The following is a 17979-nucleotide window of genomic DNA, read 5'->3' as shown; positions in this document are numbered from 1 at the left end:
AAACAGTCTCTCAAAGTTGCTACATTTTTATGTTCATTGATATGCTTGCATGTTTTAAATATACACAGAAGATATAAATATATATGTGTGTGCATGTGCACGTAGGTACTTGCATGTATACACATATTTAGAAATATATAGTGTGTATGTCAAATGTGGTGATAAAAATTCAGCAGAAATAAGAAGTTTAAGATTCAAGTTCTCACATAAAGACACTTTCTTTCATTATCCCAAAGTCCATCACATCCTCCATAATAACAATGTTATTTACCTACAGGAAGTACCCTCCACCCATTAAACACAACTGCTATTAATTTCAGCATTACTTTGCTTCAATATATTTTTGTCTTAGTGCCAGCCTCTACCCAGAGATGATTAACTTAATTGGTGTAATATTTGAAATTCTGTCTCACTGTCAGGAGTTCTGGGGCCAGTACTCCCAATACCAGGAGGAGTTCTAGCAGCTCAGCTGCATGACAAATTTAATAATTTGAATTTTGTTAGGATCAATTTAATTCTTTTGAGAGCTTACTCTCCTTAGTGAAACAATAGACTTGTTGTCTGAAAGTTTTAGAACACCTTAAGGGTTGTGATTGAAAAATAAAGTATGAGAGGAAAATTAGTCTTGCTTACTTTAGTTTAATTGGTTTGGAATTGTTTTTAAAGGTAGCAGTGAAGTCTGAAACATTATACAATGCAAAGGAAACAGGGATTTCTAGCTATTCTTTATTCCTTAATCTCGTCAAAACTCCTTACTATGTAATGTAGAAAATTATATTTGGCCCTCAAATACAGATTTTTATAAATATTCTTGTAATCTTACAGTTACATTTGTATCAGTTTCAGCACAGCAAGTTGAAGAACTGACATGGAGTATTCTTGAGATTGTGTGTGATAGATAGTATTTTTATTTCCTAATGTAAGCATAATTCAGTTCATAATTACCTTTCTGATACACATCAATTCTCAACATTCAATCTTGCCATTTGTCTGCTGTTTCATTCCCCAGAAATCTTTGTCTCAGCTGATAGGGTTTATTTTTAAGTATGGGGCTGCATAATTCAATGTGTTTGCCTATGATTTCAAAAATTGTCTACATGTGTCTTAAAATCTTTACAATATTTGTGCCAAATTTCAAAAAGTCTGGAGCATATTGAAATTTTTAAAGTTACAGAAATAGATGACATTACTTAAAAAATGGACCAGGAGCATCCAATTTATCATTGTTGCTAAGTTTCATGTACTATAAGTAGCTATGTCCTTCAACATACTTTTCCAAGCAAAATTATGGTCAGCAGGAATTAATAATGGTTGGATGCAAAAAACATTGAATTATCAGCTGATAAAACAACTGCATTTTGTGCATGTGTCTAACCCAAATTATAGGCAGTACGTGTCACCACATCATTTTCAAATTGCAAAAGCATTTATTGAGAGCTTCTATAGAGTTTTTAATTAGTCTGTATCTGCATAGTGTTTGTTAAACAAAATTCTCTTCGTTTTTTTTTTGGCACTTAAAAGGATGTGAATGTGAACTATTAATTAAAATTGTTACTTGCTCATTTCTATATGCTGTTAGAATGCTATAATATCAATTAATTATTTCTGGTTGTCTAATATAATAATAGTTTAGAGTATTATCTATAAACTGAAAATTAAGTTTTGTTAACTATATGTTGTACATTTTAATGATGGTCATCAATGCTTTTAAAACTGTATAATGAGGACTTACATAGGTACTCAGGGACATTAAACAGATGGAGAGTCAGCCTATATAGATTAAATTTTAGAGCTGTTAATTAAAATGGAAAATAAACCATTATAGAGAATGACTGGAGTCTACTATACCACATCAGTAAAATGTATTTGTGGAGAACTGAATCTAACTTTCTTATGGTGTTTCATTTGAAAACTGGTTTTCAGTTTGTTTGCTTCAATGGAGGTATTAAGTTATTTTAACAGGGTTTTGTGAATGACTTGAACAACTGTTTTCATCAGTAATTTGCAAACTCCATCCATGTCACTTTGTGTCATTATCAGAGGAGGGAAAAGAAAAATCTATGAACATCCCTAGAGAAGAATATTCTTATTTCGTCAAGTGGAAAGAGTCCATAATACACAAGATGGCACTGTTTCATTTATGAAAATATTTCATTTTCACAGATGAAATGTGAAAAAACAGTGAAAAGTGTGATGTGAGAGTGCAAAAGGTTTTATATTTCTGTAAAACTGAAAATGAGATATTTGCATAGCTGAATAGTTTTGTTTATTATAGACAAACCTAAAGATAACTATGTAGATGCAAGACCACACACATGAGGCAAGCAAAAATACCTCCAAATTAACTGTTGAAAAATTTGAATGCATCTGGAACTGGAGATTAAATCTGAGCTAATGTTCTTTTTTACTTACTCTCTTGCTTCTAAAAATGTGTGTGAATTTGGAATTTACCTTTCAGATGGTAGTTTTTCCCTGAATCTTCACAGCTCGTCTGACATATATACCATCCAGGTTTCTACACTTTTAAGGTTAGCTTTTTAAGAGCAAATTTTATGTCCTGAAGTGCATGGAAATTTCCTGTAGCGTAGAACACTTCAATTTTTAATTAGGTCTTAGTCTAATGTAGATTTTAACTTATCGTTGAAAAAAATTCCATCATAAAAATTATACACTGTATTTTCAAAGAGTATGTTCTACTGTAGATATTTCCAACCTTGGGCAATCTTCATACCTGAAGCACTTGTGAAAATCAAGCTATGTCTATTACTGTGCCAAACTAGGATATAGGAATATAATGTAAAATATTTCTTAATATTTCACCAGAATTTGTTAAATAAACAGACAGCACTTTTATAGTGTATTATTCTTCTTAGGGGCTGAGTAGAAAATCTACAAGCCATTGACCAGACTAGACACAATCGTTGCAATAATGTTTCAGCAGTTTCAACCTCAGATATCTAAATATAAGTATATATGATAATTCAGTAGTCCTTGATCTGCTCTTTCAGATGATAAACTTCCTTAGATGTTTTGATGTAGAAAAGTGTGATAAACTCTTGCATTCTTATTTTAAAAGTCCAAAGTTCAAAATTTTTTATATATATGTAAAATATATATAGGTATAATATATTGTACAAGAAAGCATATTCAGAGGAAGGACCATAGAAATGGAAGGCTTGTAGTTCTGTTTGTTGTTTATTGCAATAGTAACTGTTACTTCTAGCATAAGGATGACATTTTTTTTCTTAAGAAAATGTCAGAATTCAGTCCTCTAATTTTAGATAAATTTTGTCAAGGTAGATGTCAGCTTACTTTCACACATTTGAGCTCCTTTTAAAGACATACAGAAGTCAGTAGATGAAGGCAATATTCTTAACTGCTTATAGATTTTATAAATCTTAACAATGTTTGTTCTGAAATTTCACCTGTTAGTTATTGGCAAAGTATTCATGGGAGTGTATTTGGAGCAGGTCTGTCGTTAAGGACTGTGGCTTTTTGTTCTGCATCACCAAACAATTTCAATGTTATTTTCTCTTAGAGAAGAATAAATTGGAAGATGTGCTCTGGCAGAACATGTTCCTGTGTTTTCCATCTGTTAGGCGGCACTTCATTCATAGGACCAGATTAGAAGTAGATGCCATGAAATGCTTATACTCTGGTTACAGGGACCATAATGTTTACAGCTTCACTCTGTGATCTGCTTCTATTCCACTTTCTAAACTAGCCAGTGTCTGTAGCTATTGCTATTGTACCTGCCAGACAAGTGGGCTTAGAACTTAATTAAGAATCTAGCATGAAGTCTGTAAATGAAGTTGCATAACTATCAAAAGCTGGCTGTTCATTTCCCTTTTATAACATTTATGAATTTTCATTGGCCTAAATAGTCATATTTTTCCTCCGCCATAACCACGCTATTGCTAAACTCCTATAGATAACAACTCTGATTTACAGACCTTAAAGTACTTTATAATCACAACATATGTGTGATTTGAGATACTTTTATTCCTGTTTCCTGGTATGGGAGTTTGACTATGGAAAGACATTCTGCTTTGACAGCAAGCCAGTGACTGGGTTTGATAAAAGAACCACTTGTGGTAGCTACATTTTGTAGGCCTTGACCATGTATTGATGATAGTGGACATTCTGCAAGTGTATTGTAATAAGATAAGTTTTTCTAGAATTTGGGTATGTCTTTATCCATTTAATATGAATATCTAAGAGGCTTACGTTCTTCTTTGTATTGAACTCTTTGCAGTGATGAATTTTATTTTGATACTGCTGCTTGATAACAAATGCAGTTGAGATCCTCAATTAGAGATGTGTATGGCTGTGCTAAAGCCAGTGACACTCTGATGTTATCACTCAGTGAAGGTTTTTATCAAGAACAGCAACAAATAACTCCAGTTAGTCTTCTTCATTAAGTATAATTGTAAACAAACCTTCAACTATTTCTATGTTGATACTTTGTCTAGATTCCAATTTAAAATTAAAAAATACATTTTCTGGGTTTTTTTTTATTATAACTGTTGGTTGTATTTTGCTGACTTCAGTGCATAATTTTGGTGTAATTTTGAAACTCATAAGTTTATACTGTAAATGACAATAATAAATTTGCTACAGAATAATATAATCTTTTCAATTTTCTATTTTGAATTTCTGCTGTCACTACCACACAACAAAAATGTCAAGGGGTATTTGGGCAGGGTTTTTTTAGTTGGCTGGTTTGATGTTTTTACCTTTTAGTTTCTCAATAACTGTTGCGGACACTAGGACTGAAAGATTACTGTAAAATAAACAACCTAATTTTGCCGTGATATTGCATCCAGTTGATATTGGACGTATTTTAAAGAAACAAATCTCTGAAATGTTTCTGTGTTCATAGTTTCATTATTCTGAGAAATATAACTAGCACTGAATAAATGTTTATAATTTTAAACATTTTCCCTAAAATACTTCCATTTTTTTTAACAGAACTTGTTCAAGAATTTTCATTAAAAAAAATGGAACTTACATTTACTTTTGATCTTACTTTAAAGTGCATTATCAAGTAACAGAAGGCAATTCTTCAATAAATGAAATGAGCTTGGAAGGATACAAGCTGTAAAGCCAATGCATTAGCACTTGCCATATTTCAGAATTCAAATGAATGGAAATAAAATGAAGAAACTGAAGCATCAACTGCCTCAAAACATCCACTTAAAACTGTTTTAAAGTGCTGGTAGTCACAAGCCAACATAACATTGTCTATTAGTGAAGAATTAATGCTATTTTTTAAAAAAAATAAATTATCCATTGATCATTATAATACTTTAATTTAATCTCTATTAACCAACAATAGATACTATATCAGAAATCAGACGCAGTCTGATTGGTGAATCATGTGTAAATATAAATAGGACAACAGGAGCCTCATTTTCAGCTGGATTAACTGTCTAGCTCTGGTACTGCAAGGAAGAGTTAGATATACTCTCCATGATCAGATGTGCTCAAGATGCACATTGCAGTGCACTCTCTGTTTTTCCAGTCAGGGTTAACCAATGAATGAGATAAAGATAGGAGTTTTATTGCCGGATTCAATTAGCAAGATGAATTTTACATTTCTACTATTGTTTTACTCTTGTGGAATAAAACATTTTCAAAATGCAAGGCTAAATACTGTGTTTTCTCTATTTCTATTACTAATTAAGGCCATTTTGTGTTCCTTTGAGCTGAGGGCTTGGACTAGATGAGGTCCTTTCCAACTTGCATTGGTTTATGATTTTCTGTATCTGGTGATTCTATGAAAGTCGTGTTCTGCTTTCCAGACTGACAGAAGTGTGAAACTGATAATGGGTTGTTGAGGATGCTATTTATGGTAATGACTGACAATTCATTTCCTGACACTTACTGGCCAGCATCACTTTGGAACATCAAGACATCAAGAACTCTTCTTGATTACTCATTACTGTTTTACAGTGTCATTTCAGAATGCTTTAATCTAGGGAGACTATAAACAGAAACAATGTTCTAGGCTTTGTAGTGCTATGACTAATTTAATTTCCTATCGAATTCAGGACAACTTTGCAGAACAAAGCACGCTTTGTTTGTCACTTTTTCCCTTGGAGTTCGTATTGGAAAGCTCTTGTAAAAATCCCTTAACAATTCTAATGATGAGAGGAAAATATATATTTAAACGGAGAAAATGTGAAACTTGAAGGAAGGGGTGACTAAGGGTACTTTTTCTCCACTTTCTTTTACTTTTCACCAGTCATACTGACAGTTCTTGTACTTCCTTAACTTCTTTCTTTCAACTGAATACTACCAATACAAAAGCTGAGGAGAAGAGTAAAAAGGACTGATGCTTCTCTCCATAAATGCAGAATTCCAAACACTCCTGCTGTTTCAGAGCTTCAAGATTCAGCTCCCTCTGATGGCTTCATAAGACTCGTGGTTTGGGGTTTTAAGGAAAAAGCATGAATCTATCATACAATCTGAGAAAGGATGTTCTCTTTACTCAAGCACTTTTGATCATCTCCATTTATCTCACTTTTAATTGAGATTCCAAAAGAATTATCATTAAAATTCTGATTGAAGAGGGATAAAGCTACCAAAATTTGATAGAATGGTAATGGATATCACTTAATTGGTGTTTTGCAGCCTAACAGGGTGATATTCTTTCTTGATTCCTCTAGAATACTCTTTATTACAAACGTAATGAATAGGAACTTGGTATCTACTTGCTGTTTGCAGTTTCACAGGAGTTCCTTACCATCACAGCAAAATATGATTGAAAGGACTGATCGGGATGTTTTAAAGTGTCCACTAAATTTTACTGAAATTTTACAATCTATAGCATACTAGTCCGAGTCTTATATGTAGTCATTCATTAGTGGGTAAAGACAGGGAAGATGCTTCACTTCTGTCCACCCCAAAAATGTAAGCATCACAGTGCATAAATTTATTGTATGGTGTAACTTTTGCCTACTTAGCTCATACATTTTTTCTGCAGATATGGAAGTTTTACTTTTACTATGAAGTATTATCTACCTGTCCATAGCCACTGCTGTGGGTTCTTCACTTGAGGCTGATTGTGCTGAGAAATTGTCTGGAGAAGTTGGAGATGGTGTCTTCAAAAGATTGATTCCAGCACTCTCCCTTCCAAAGAAGTTCCCAGAGAACTACACGGATGTTGGGAATATTCATACAGAGTACAGTGACACCAAACTTGAACTCATGTCCATGTTTTGCTTTCTTCAGTTTCTGGTAAACTGTATTAAATTAGTGGGTTTTGTTAAGAGTTAAATTTGCTTCATTTAGTTAGAAATATATTTACATGGACTGTATTATCTTTATTAGCCTTGGCTGTAAGATAATATTAAATAGTTCTAATATGTGAAAGTTGGACATGAAGAGTTTTCAAGCTCCACAAATCTTAAATAGCATTTTCTTTCTTTCACTGAAACTTTATTCATTATCATAAAGTAGTTTAGATGTTAGAATATAGATGTTCTTAAACTATCTATGAACATATACTTATAAAAAAAATCCTAAGTGATGATATAATTCATTGTAACTTCTATGCAGTTTACATGAAAAACCTTTTAATGCACATTTGCACAAGGTCATCAATAACTTACAATATCTTTTACTATTGGATTTATGTGAAAATAACTGAAAATCTCTTTAGCAATTTCAAAGAGCTTAAATATGGTAATTTACTGTCATACTTCATCAATATTTTATGTAAAGTGAGGAGGAAAAGTACATTTTAACAAATTAAAGACTTCAAAAAAATCGTACAGCTACTTTTACTCATCTGAAACATTTTTTTTACCCAAAAAGGTGAATAAGGAGCAAAAAGGTGAATAAGGAGCAAAAAGGTGAATAAGGAGCAAAAAATAAAGAAAAGTCACATTGATACTGTGATGCACATGAAGGGTTCTATCAGCAAAGGTAAAATACCTTGTGAGGCATTTGCTTCGTAGACTGACTAGCTCCATGTTGCTCCAACATGAGCTTTGGGACTGTTCCACCAGGGTCAGGAAGATGGTGGTGACGGGCAGGACCAACACCAGTGGGGTACTACTGGTACTACCCATCAGACCTGGCCGAGCAGAGCAGGGATGGTTGCAGATCCCACTGATAGTCAAGCAGTCATCAGTCCAGTAAAATGTGAGGTAAAAAGTCAGGTCTAAGGATAGTCTGGGAAATCCCAGTGACAATGCAGGAACAGCCTGCAGGACTGGGAAAAGGTGCAACTCCAACATAGCTCAGGCCAGGTCTGGGTGCCCCTGGACACATGTGCATGCATAGAGCTCCCTGGTGAGAATGGTTGGGGTAATTAAGGCCTATTAGTGCCTGCAGGGCTCTGAAAATAGGTATCTGCTCTTACCGTAATGCAAAATTTTGGTCCTCTGATGGAGACCGCAGTTTCACTGCGGCAATAAGAAGGATGAGCTGGAAGCTGTTGTAGGGCAAGGTGACTATGATGTCATTGCCATCACAGAAACGTGGTGGGATGACTCACATAACTGGACTACAGCTATGTTGGGATATAAACTCTTCAGGCGGGACAGGAAGGGTAGGAAAGGAGGCGGGGTAGCCCTCTATGTCAAAGAGTGCTTTGATACTCTTGAACTGGATTACGGTGAGAACGGGATCGAGTGCCTATGGGTTAAAATCAGAGGAGCCCACAAGAAAGGGGACTTTGTGATAGGAGTCTGTTACAGACCACCCAGCCAAGAAGAAGCTGCTGATGAACTCTTCTATAAACAGCTGGGGACAGTCTCTAAATCTCTGCCTCTTGTCCTTGTGGGAGACTTTAACTTTCCGGATGTCTGCTGGGAGTACAATACAGCAGAAAGAAAACAGTCTAGGAGGTTCCTGGAGTGCATCGAAGACAACTTCCTTGCACAACTGGTTAGTGAACCAACAAGGGAGGGTGCCTTCCTAGACCTGCTGTTTGTGAATAGAGAAGATCTCGTTGGGGATTTGACAGTTGGAGGACGCCTGGGATTAAGTGATCATGAGATGATAGGGTTTTCAGTTCTAGGTGGGATTAAGAAGGGGGTTAGCAAAACAGTCACATTAAACTTCCAGAGGGCAGACTTTGGCCTGTTCAGAAGGTTGATTAGCAAAGTCCCGTGGGAAACAGTCCTTCAGGGCAAGGGAGCCCACGAGGGTTGGGCGCTCTTGAAAAATGAAATCCTAGCAGCTCAAGAGCAGGCCATCCCTGTGTTCCGGAAAAGGAGCCGGCGGGGGGAAAAGCCAGCATGGTGGAGCAGGGAGATCTCAAGATGCGTCAATAAGAAGAAGCAGCTCTATGTGCTCTGGAGGAAAGGACAGGCATCTTGGGTGGACTACAGGGACGAAGTGAGATCGTGCAGGGAAAAAATCAGGAGGGCCGAGGCCCAACTAGAATTAAAACTCGCTAAGTCTGTGAAAGACAACAAAAAGTCTTTCTACAGGTACATTAAAAGGAAAAGGAGGACGAGGGAGAATATCCAGTCTCTAGTGGATGCAGAAGGAATAACAGTGACAGGGGATAAGGACAAGGCTGAGGTACTTAATACCTTCTTCGCCTCAGTCTTTAATAGCAAAGAAAGTTGTTCCTTCTGTTTACAAATCCAAGAGTTAGAGGGGCAGATTGAGGCTCCCATGATCCAAGAGGAGGCGGTTAGAGACTTGCTTGCCCAGCTAGACGCCCACAAGTCTATGGGGCCGGATGGGATCCACCCAAGAGTATTGAAGGAACTGGCGGATGTCCTTTCCAAACCCCTATCCATCATCTTCCAGAGGTCCTGGCTGACTGGGGAAGTTCCACTAGACTGGAGGCTGGCTGATGTTGTGCCCATATACAAGAAGGGTTGCAGAGAGGATCCGGGGAACTACAGGCCTGTCAGTCTCACCTCAGTGCCGGGGAAAGTCATGGAACAGGTAATCTTGAGTGCTATCATGAAGTACATGCAAGAGAACCGGGTGATCAGGCCCAGTCAACATGGGTTTACAAAAGGCAGATCTTGCCAAACTAACCTGATCACCTTCTATGACAAAATCACTCAACTACTGGATGGGGGAAAGGCTGTGGATGTAGTCTTCTTGGACTTCAGTAAAGCCTTTGACACAGTTTCTCACAGCATTCTGCTGCAGAAACTGTCAGCCTCTGGCCTGGACAGGCGCACACTCTCCTGGATTGAAAACTGGTTGGATGGCCGGGCCCAGAGAGTGGTGGTCAATGGAGTTAACTCCAGCTGGAGGCCAGTCACAAGTGGAGTTCCTCAGGGCTCAGTACTGGGTCCAGCCCTGTTCAATGTCTTTATCAACGACCTGGATGAAGGCATCGAGTGCACCCTTAGCAAGTTTGCAGATGACACTAAGCTGGGAGGAAGTGTCGATCTGCTGGAGGGTAGAGAGGCTCTGCAAAGGGATCTGAACAGGCTGGACCGCTGGGCTGAGACCAATGGGATGAGGTTTAACAAGGCCAAATGCCAGGTCCTGCACTTGGGGCACAACAACCCTATGCAGCGCTACAGACTGGGGGAAGAATGGCTGGAGAGCTGCACGGAAGAGAAGGACCTGGGGGTGCTGGTTGACAGCCGACTGAACATGAGCCAGCAGTGTGTCCAGGTGGCCAAGAAGGCCAACGGCATCTTGGCTTGTATCAGAAATGGGGTCACCTGCAGGTCCAGGGAGGTTATTCTCCCTCTGTACTCAGCACTGGTGAGACCGCACCTCGAGTACTGTGTTCAGTTCTGGGCCCCTCACCACAAGAAGGATGTTGAGGCTCTGGAGCGTGTCCAGAGAAGAGCAACAAAGCTGGTGAGGGGGCTGGAGAACAAGTCTTACGAGGAGCGGCTGAGAGAGCTGGGGTTGTTTAGCCTGGAGAAGAGGAGGCTGAGGGGAGACCTTATTGCTCTCTACAACTACCTGAAAGGAGGTTGTGGAGAGGAGGGAGCTGGCCTCTTCTCCCAAGTGACAGGGGACAGGACAAGAGGGAATGGCCTGAAGCTCCGTCAGGGGAGGTTCAGGTTGGATATCAGAAAAAAATTCTTCACAGTAAGAGTCATTGGGTACTGGAACAGGCTGCCCAGGGAGGTGGTCGAGTCGCCTTCCCTGGAGGTGTTTAAGGAACGGGTGGATGAAGTGCTTAGGGACATGGTTTAGGGAGTGTTAGGAATGGTTGGACTCGATGATCCAGTGGGTCCTTTCCAACCTTGTGATTCTGTGATTCTGTGATTCACTGAGATGCCCATGTCAAGTGGATGGTGGGGAAATGTACACCAATCATATAGATCGGGTTGGCATACTCAGCTGTAGATTTACAAATGTAATTTAATCACAGGATATGGACTGACAAAGCTTAGTGGATCACAAGACAGCGCAGTTCACCAATAGTATCAGATTGTTTTACGTTCAAGTATGCAGGATGCTGCTTTCTGATATAATTCATATTACTTCACAGGAGAAAAGCTATCATCACAGATGCTCCTCTTTCAGTATCATGTTTTAATAATCAGATTTGTGATTTAGACAGGTAAAATCACAGATTTGTGATTTCTTCCAGGACAGGTGGAAGAAAATGAAGAGTAAAATGCACATCAGTCCTAACAGATTGTATTGGATCCATGCTTATTACATTGTGTAGGATTTTTTTTTGCGAAAGACAGCTGAGGTAGTCATATCCCCTAGGATCACATTCTAATCCTGTTACATCAATGCAAGTTTAAAGAAATGCAATTCACAATTTTTTTTCTGATCCTAGATTGGTATGAATGATAGTCAGAGTTAATACATTGATGGAAATGGAATAGCTTCTCTTTAGAGCTCAGCAAGAACAGATTTTGGCTGGTACATCAGAAGTCAGTGCTCTTGTTTTTATTTAAATGTTCAGTAAAATGTTATAAAACTTCTGAAAGTGTTTATTTTTATGCCAGTTAACAGTGTCAGGTCACTGACAAGCATTTTGTTAATGATTTAGAAAGAAGCAGATGTATGGAGTGGTTTGAGGCAATTTTGTAGGTAATTTGTTGATATAAAGCCCTTATTTGTTTCAGTTCTTGAACTTTAATCTTTTTGCTCATATTTGCACATATTTTATGTTAAACACAGTGAGAGTGCTGAAAATGAACTTCTGGTTTCTGGAATTTCTTCAAACTTATGGGATTATAAATTGGTATCTTTCAGTTGTTCTTTTTTTTTTCTTTCATTGAAAAGCAATGCGATTGAATCAGCATGTCTACTGTATAGGCAGTGATGTTGCTGAACTAGCTAGTAAAATTTTTTTCTTTGCTTTTGTTTTTTATTGCCTTCTGCAAATTAATGGAGGTGCAAGAAAGACATGAGTGCATCCTTTTCTACTATGCAGTTTTCAATGTTGCTGTTGTCTTGGGACATAAAGCAGTGGAGACAGATTTTCGTATATGGGTTACCCTTATACAGAAGAATATGGCCTGCTTTAATTGCATCTTCTAGGTTTTATCTTTGCTGTTCATGGCTTCTCAGAATGTTTTGTCTAGCACTGGAATACTATGGCAGCACAATGACAGAGGAGAAGAAAATATATACAGAAAGATGGTTCAGCTGCTCAGCTATTATCTATGGTCATGACTTCGATCTCCTGAGAGCTACTTATGACACAGTTTGATTGCCATAGTTTCTATGGTTTCTTAGAAATTTACATGTTGCAGATCTTGCAAGAAGTGTACTCTGTGAAACAGTGCCAAGGATTGCGTACAGAAATAATTCTTAATCTGTGTCAGAGTCCTTGAGATACCCAAATTTGGAGATAGATTGTCTCTGTAAATATCACTGGGTAAGAGGAACAGGAAAAATCTGACTTTTGGTGGGCATATTCAACAGATACTTCAGAAAACAAAGAAACTACATTCTTGGAGTTCTTGCTTTTCTATAGGTTATTCTGTCTGGGCTAAATCCATATTTCTGAACTAAGTGTTCTTAATATCTATAAAACTCTATTAAAGATTTCATTATTGTCATATAAGTCAATTATGGCAAGAAAATATAATTTAGAATTCTACAGTTGTGCTGAATAAAACTTGTTCCAGGATTTTTGCTTTTGTAATATATTTTCAATTAAAAAGCATACAGACGATTAATGTGTGATATTCTTTTTAAGAAATAAAAATGTAGGCGAGTTTTTGTGCCAGGTATTTCAGATATTAGGGCTTATAAGAAAAACATGATTAGTCAAATGGATAGTATCTCTTTCATCATTCCCTGTCCTTTTTGTCAAGACAAAACATTATTTGTTGGTGTGACTTTTGCAGTGCAGATCGTTGTTTTAATCACAATGTTGTCATCCTGAAGTTTTGGCTGAGAATTCCATAGAGAAGCTAAGCAAAAGACCCTATGTATTAAAGTCCTTCTAAGCATATTCCAGAGGAATTTTCAGTAATGCTTAATCTTTTCATAGTCTATTTAACTTTGGTAAATAACTATTTTTTATTTTAAGAGAAAAGATACATGATAAATTCTAAGTGAGAACAATAATAAACATGCCTTAGATAAACACTGTAACATTTCTAAGTCTTTAGAAAGTCTTTAGACTGGTAAAAGTATCCTCTGGGAAGAATGCTTGACACTTCTGTGTTTGTAGATGGAAGGAATTTTGAAGAATGTGTTTGCATCGGAATGGGAAATTGAGCATTATCTCGTATGCTCGTTGAATCATTCTTAGGACAAAATTTAGAAGTAGAAAATACTTCATTTTTAACAAAATAGGATTACCTAATGATTCAGCTAGGAATCTTACCAAATCAGTTGTTTCAAAGGTAGCTTCAATTTAGCAGTGGATCATAGAATCGTAGAATAGTTTGGTTTGGAAAGGACCTTAAAGATCATCTAGTTCCAACCCCTCTGCTATGGGCAGGGACATCCCACTAAATCAGGGTGCTCAAGGCCTCATCCAGCCTGGCCTTGAACACATCCAGGGATGGTGCATCCACTACTTCCCTGGGCAACCTGGTCAGTGCCTCACAACTCTCACGGTGAAGAAATTCCTCCTTATCTATAGTCTAAATCTGCCCCTCTCCAGCTTATGCCCATTGCCCCTTGTCCTGTCACTGCATGCCTTTGTAAAAAGTCTTTCTCCACCTTTCTTGTAGGCCCCCTTCAGGTACTGGAAGGTCACTATAAGGTCTCCTCTGAACCTTTCCTTCTGCAGGCTGAACTAGTCCAACTCTCTCAGCCTGTCCTCATATGGGAGGTGCTCCAGTGCTCTGATTATACTTGTAGCCCTCCTTGGGACCTGTTCAAACAGTTCCGTATCCTTCTTATGTTGAGGATTCCAGAACTGGACACAATACTCTAGATGAGGTCTCACGAGAGATAAATAGAGGGGAAGAAGCACACCTCCCTTGACCTGCTGGCCACACTTCTTTTGATGCATCCCAGGATACCGTTGGCGTTCTGGGGTGTGAGTGCACATTGCTGGCTCATGTCACACTTCTCATCAACCAGCACCCACAAGTCCTTCTTTGCAAGGCTGCTCTCAATCTCATCATCCCCTATGCTGTATTGAAACCATGCATTGCCCCTATCTTTGTGTAGAACCTTGCACTTGGCCTTGTTGAACCTCATGAGGTTTGCATAGGTCCACTTCTCCAGCCTGTCCAGGTCCCTCTGGATTAGATCTCATCTTTCCGGAGTGGCAACTACACCACTCTGCTTGATGTCATTGGAAAATCACTGAGGGTGCACTCAATCTCACTGTCAATATCATTGATGAAGATTTAAACAGTACCGGTCCCAGTATGGACCGCTGAGGGACATCACTTGTCACGGATCTCCATCTGGACATCGAGCCATCGACCACTACTCTCTGAATACGACTATCCAGACAATTTCTCATCAACCGAAGAACCGACGCATCAAATCTATATCTCTCCAATTTTGAGAAAAAGATATTGTAGGGGACCGTGTCAAAGGCTTTGCAGAAGTCCAGGTAGTTCGTATCTGTTGGTATTCCCATGTTCACTGCTGTGGTTACCCCACCATAGAAAGCCCCTAACTTGGTCAGACAGGAGTTGCCCCTGTTGAGTCCTTGCTGGCTGCCATTAATCACCTCCCCGTCCTCCGTGTGCTTTAGGGTAGCTTCTAGGAGGATATGTTCCAGGATCTTCCCAGGCACAGAGGTGAGGCCTATAGGTTGGTAGTTCACAAGCTCATCTTTTCTACCCTTCTTAAAAATGTGGACAATGTTACCCTTCTTCCAGTCATCAGGGATATGTATCTGTCATTTAAAATTACCTCCCTTTGGAATTTAACAGTATATATTGTCCTAAAAAAGAAATGTAACCCATTTTCCATTGAAAAATCCCACAGATATAAATAGGGAGAATTATTTTGTAAACCTATAAATATACTGCAGCATATCATGTTCTAATATAAAACCACCAGTGAATGATTAGTACTGTATAAGAATGTATATTAACTTTGTAAGATGAAGAAACTATATGTCTGAAAACAGTAATGATATTCTAGGTTTGTATTTTATTATAAAAAGCAGTGTTACATCTTATAGCAGTGGCACACAATACCTGTTCTGGGTATAGCGATGCAGTGTAGACTATGAGGTTATAACAGTCCATAATTTATTATTATGTAGCATCATCTTGTTGATTAATGAATATAAGAAATTGTTTAAATTAGTACAAATAGGAACACGGTTGTGTTCATACAGTTGTACTAGCCTCTCAACTTTGCAATAAAAATTTTTCATTACAGTTTTTACTTAAAAATAAGTGTAGTGCTCTCTTTATTCTCTGTTTCTTCACATCTCAAAACATTCAAGCATTATGGCAAAAATAGCATTTAAAGAGTAGTTCAGTACTGTAATAAGCACTGTAGGACAGGATGAGAAAGCAATGTGTACAGTGTTGTGTCAGACCAGTGGTCCCTTGTCCCCCTCTTGAGGATGGGCCCATGACCATCCAAAAGTGCCAAAGTGCTCTCTTGTACCACCACTCTCCCAGTGACAATCGAAGAAGGCATTCAGGAGGCAAGAAGCTAAGACAGATAAAACTGACCACTTCCTGTGCCTCAATCCCCTCCTAGCATCAACACTTGTTGGCTTGACTTGCCAGTTCTTTTGGACTGCATCCTCTTCTGAGCTTGCCGATACAACTTGCTAACAGGATCGCCCATGCCTTCAAATTTCAGCCTGCTGCGTAGAGTGGTACGTTCTTCCCTTCATACAAAACCATCTCCAACCATTTTGTCAGGTACCACCTAATTTTGGTTTGTCAGGATGAGATGAGTAACAGGTATGCATTTAATTTACCCACTATTTCCAGGAGCCAGTAAACTGTGATTGTGGCCTTTTATGTACTTTCAAGATGAAGAGTCCTATCTTGTTTATCCTCTCCTCACAAAGCAGCTGCTTCATCTTCCTTAACATGTTTTTTTTCTTTTTCTGCTTTCTATGTCATATTAATCAGTTTGTAGGGGAAAATTAAGTATTGACATGTCTACCTTTATATTACACATCTCAGTATAAGACTTTCTTCCAGCCAGTTCTAGTCATGCCTCAATACTCAGAGTAGTTAAAATTTGCTTAGCCTGACATAATTAAAGAGTAATACAGATAATGTTATGTTCTTAATACCGTCGTGATTTTTAAAATCAAATTAGTAATTATTACTAAAATTAAATTACTGATATAAAGATGCACTAGCCTAGTGATATAAAAATGAAATAAATACATGATAAAATGTTGAAAAAATGGAACAGTGAAGGCATGGAAATTAACATGAGAAAATTCTTCTTAACACTTGCTCTTTATGTAGCTTTTTGTACTTGACCATTCTCTAGTGTACTTCTACAGAAAAACTAACAGTAAAACTCCATCTTCTGTTGAAAGAGTGGTTTGCTCTTCTCCGACCTCATACTCATTCTTGCATTGTTTTCCTCACTGCTGGCATTCATATCCCTCTGACAACGTATTAGAACCATGAGCACACGTTACTGGCTCATGAGAAGCTCGACATGAGCCAGCAATGCGCCCTCGCAGCCCAGAAGGCCAACTGTATCCTGGGCTGCATCAAAAGAAGTGTGGCCAGCAGGTCAAGGGAATTGATTCTGCCCCTCTATTCCTCTCTTGCAAGACCTCATCTAGAGTATTGTGTCCATTTCTGGAATCCTCAACATAAGAAGGATATGGAACTGTTGGAATGGGTCCAGAGGAGGGAGACAAAGATGATCAGAGGGCTGGAGCACCCTTCCTACAAGGACAAGATGAGAGAGTTGGGATTGTTCAGCCTGGAGAAGTGAAGGCTCAGAGGAGATTTTATAGACACCTTCCAGTACCTAAATGGGGCCTACAGGAAAGCTCAAGAGGGACTATTCATGAAGGCTTGTGGTGATAGGACGAGGGGGAACAGGTACTAATTGGAGAGGGGCAGATTTAGACTAGATGTTAGGAAGAATTTCTTCACTCTGAAAGTGGTGAGGCACAGGCACATGTTGCCCTGGGAGGTTGTGGATGCCCCATCCCTGGAGGTGTCCAACGTCAGGTTGGACAGGGCCTTGGGAAGCCTGATTTAGTGAGGTGTCCCTGCCCACGGCAGGGGGGTTGGAACTAGATGATCTTTAAGGTCCCTTCCAACCCAAACTATTATATGATTCTATGAACTGAAATTAAATTCAAATTTATCACTCCCCAATTTTCTTTTTTTCTGGATTATTTCCACAAAGTAGGTGACCATAGTTCAGATAGTGTCTCTTGGGTCTTATGCAAAACTGAGACAACTGGGTAGTAGAAACTGCCCAACAGCAGCAGAAATCTCCCAAAGATAAGAGTTTCCTTGCAAGAAAAAAAAATCCTGTATGTGATTATTGACTCTCAAGAGAGGACTTTTATAAACCTTGAGTATCTACATTAGCCTGCCAAATGACAGCTTAGAGTGATAATCAATGTATTTTACCTCAATTACAAAATTGCTGCTTTTTATTTCATTTCCATATTTTCTTACATTGAGGCAG

The 17979-nt window shown here is 38.3% G+C and overlaps 1 protein-coding gene across 8 annotated transcripts in view; it reads left to right on the top strand.

The window, feature by feature from the left end:
• CDH18 (cadherin 18) overlaps window positions 1-17979 on the top strand; it is a 557226-nt gene that overhangs the window by 239013 nt on the left and 300234 nt on the right. Inside the window, exon 1 of one of the 8 annotated variants that reach the window (XM_054059858.1) lies at window positions 7218-7242. The exons of the other annotated variants lie outside the window; for them this stretch is intronic. The gene's annotated coding sequence lies outside the window, so the exon portion shown is untranslated. Of the gene's footprint in view, window positions 1-7217; window positions 7243-17979 lie in introns of those variants that run through there. 8 annotated transcript variants of the gene reach the window in all.

This window comes from Cuculus canorus, chromosome 2 (assembly GCF_017976375.1).
Source record: "Cuculus canorus isolate bCucCan1 chromosome 2, bCucCan1.pri, whole genome shotgun sequence".
Lineage (NCBI taxonomy): Eukaryota > Metazoa > Chordata > Aves > Cuculiformes > Cuculidae > Cuculus > Cuculus canorus.
The sequence above is the reverse complement of the archived record's forward strand: the minus strand, read 5'-3'. Positions and strand labels throughout refer to the sequence as shown.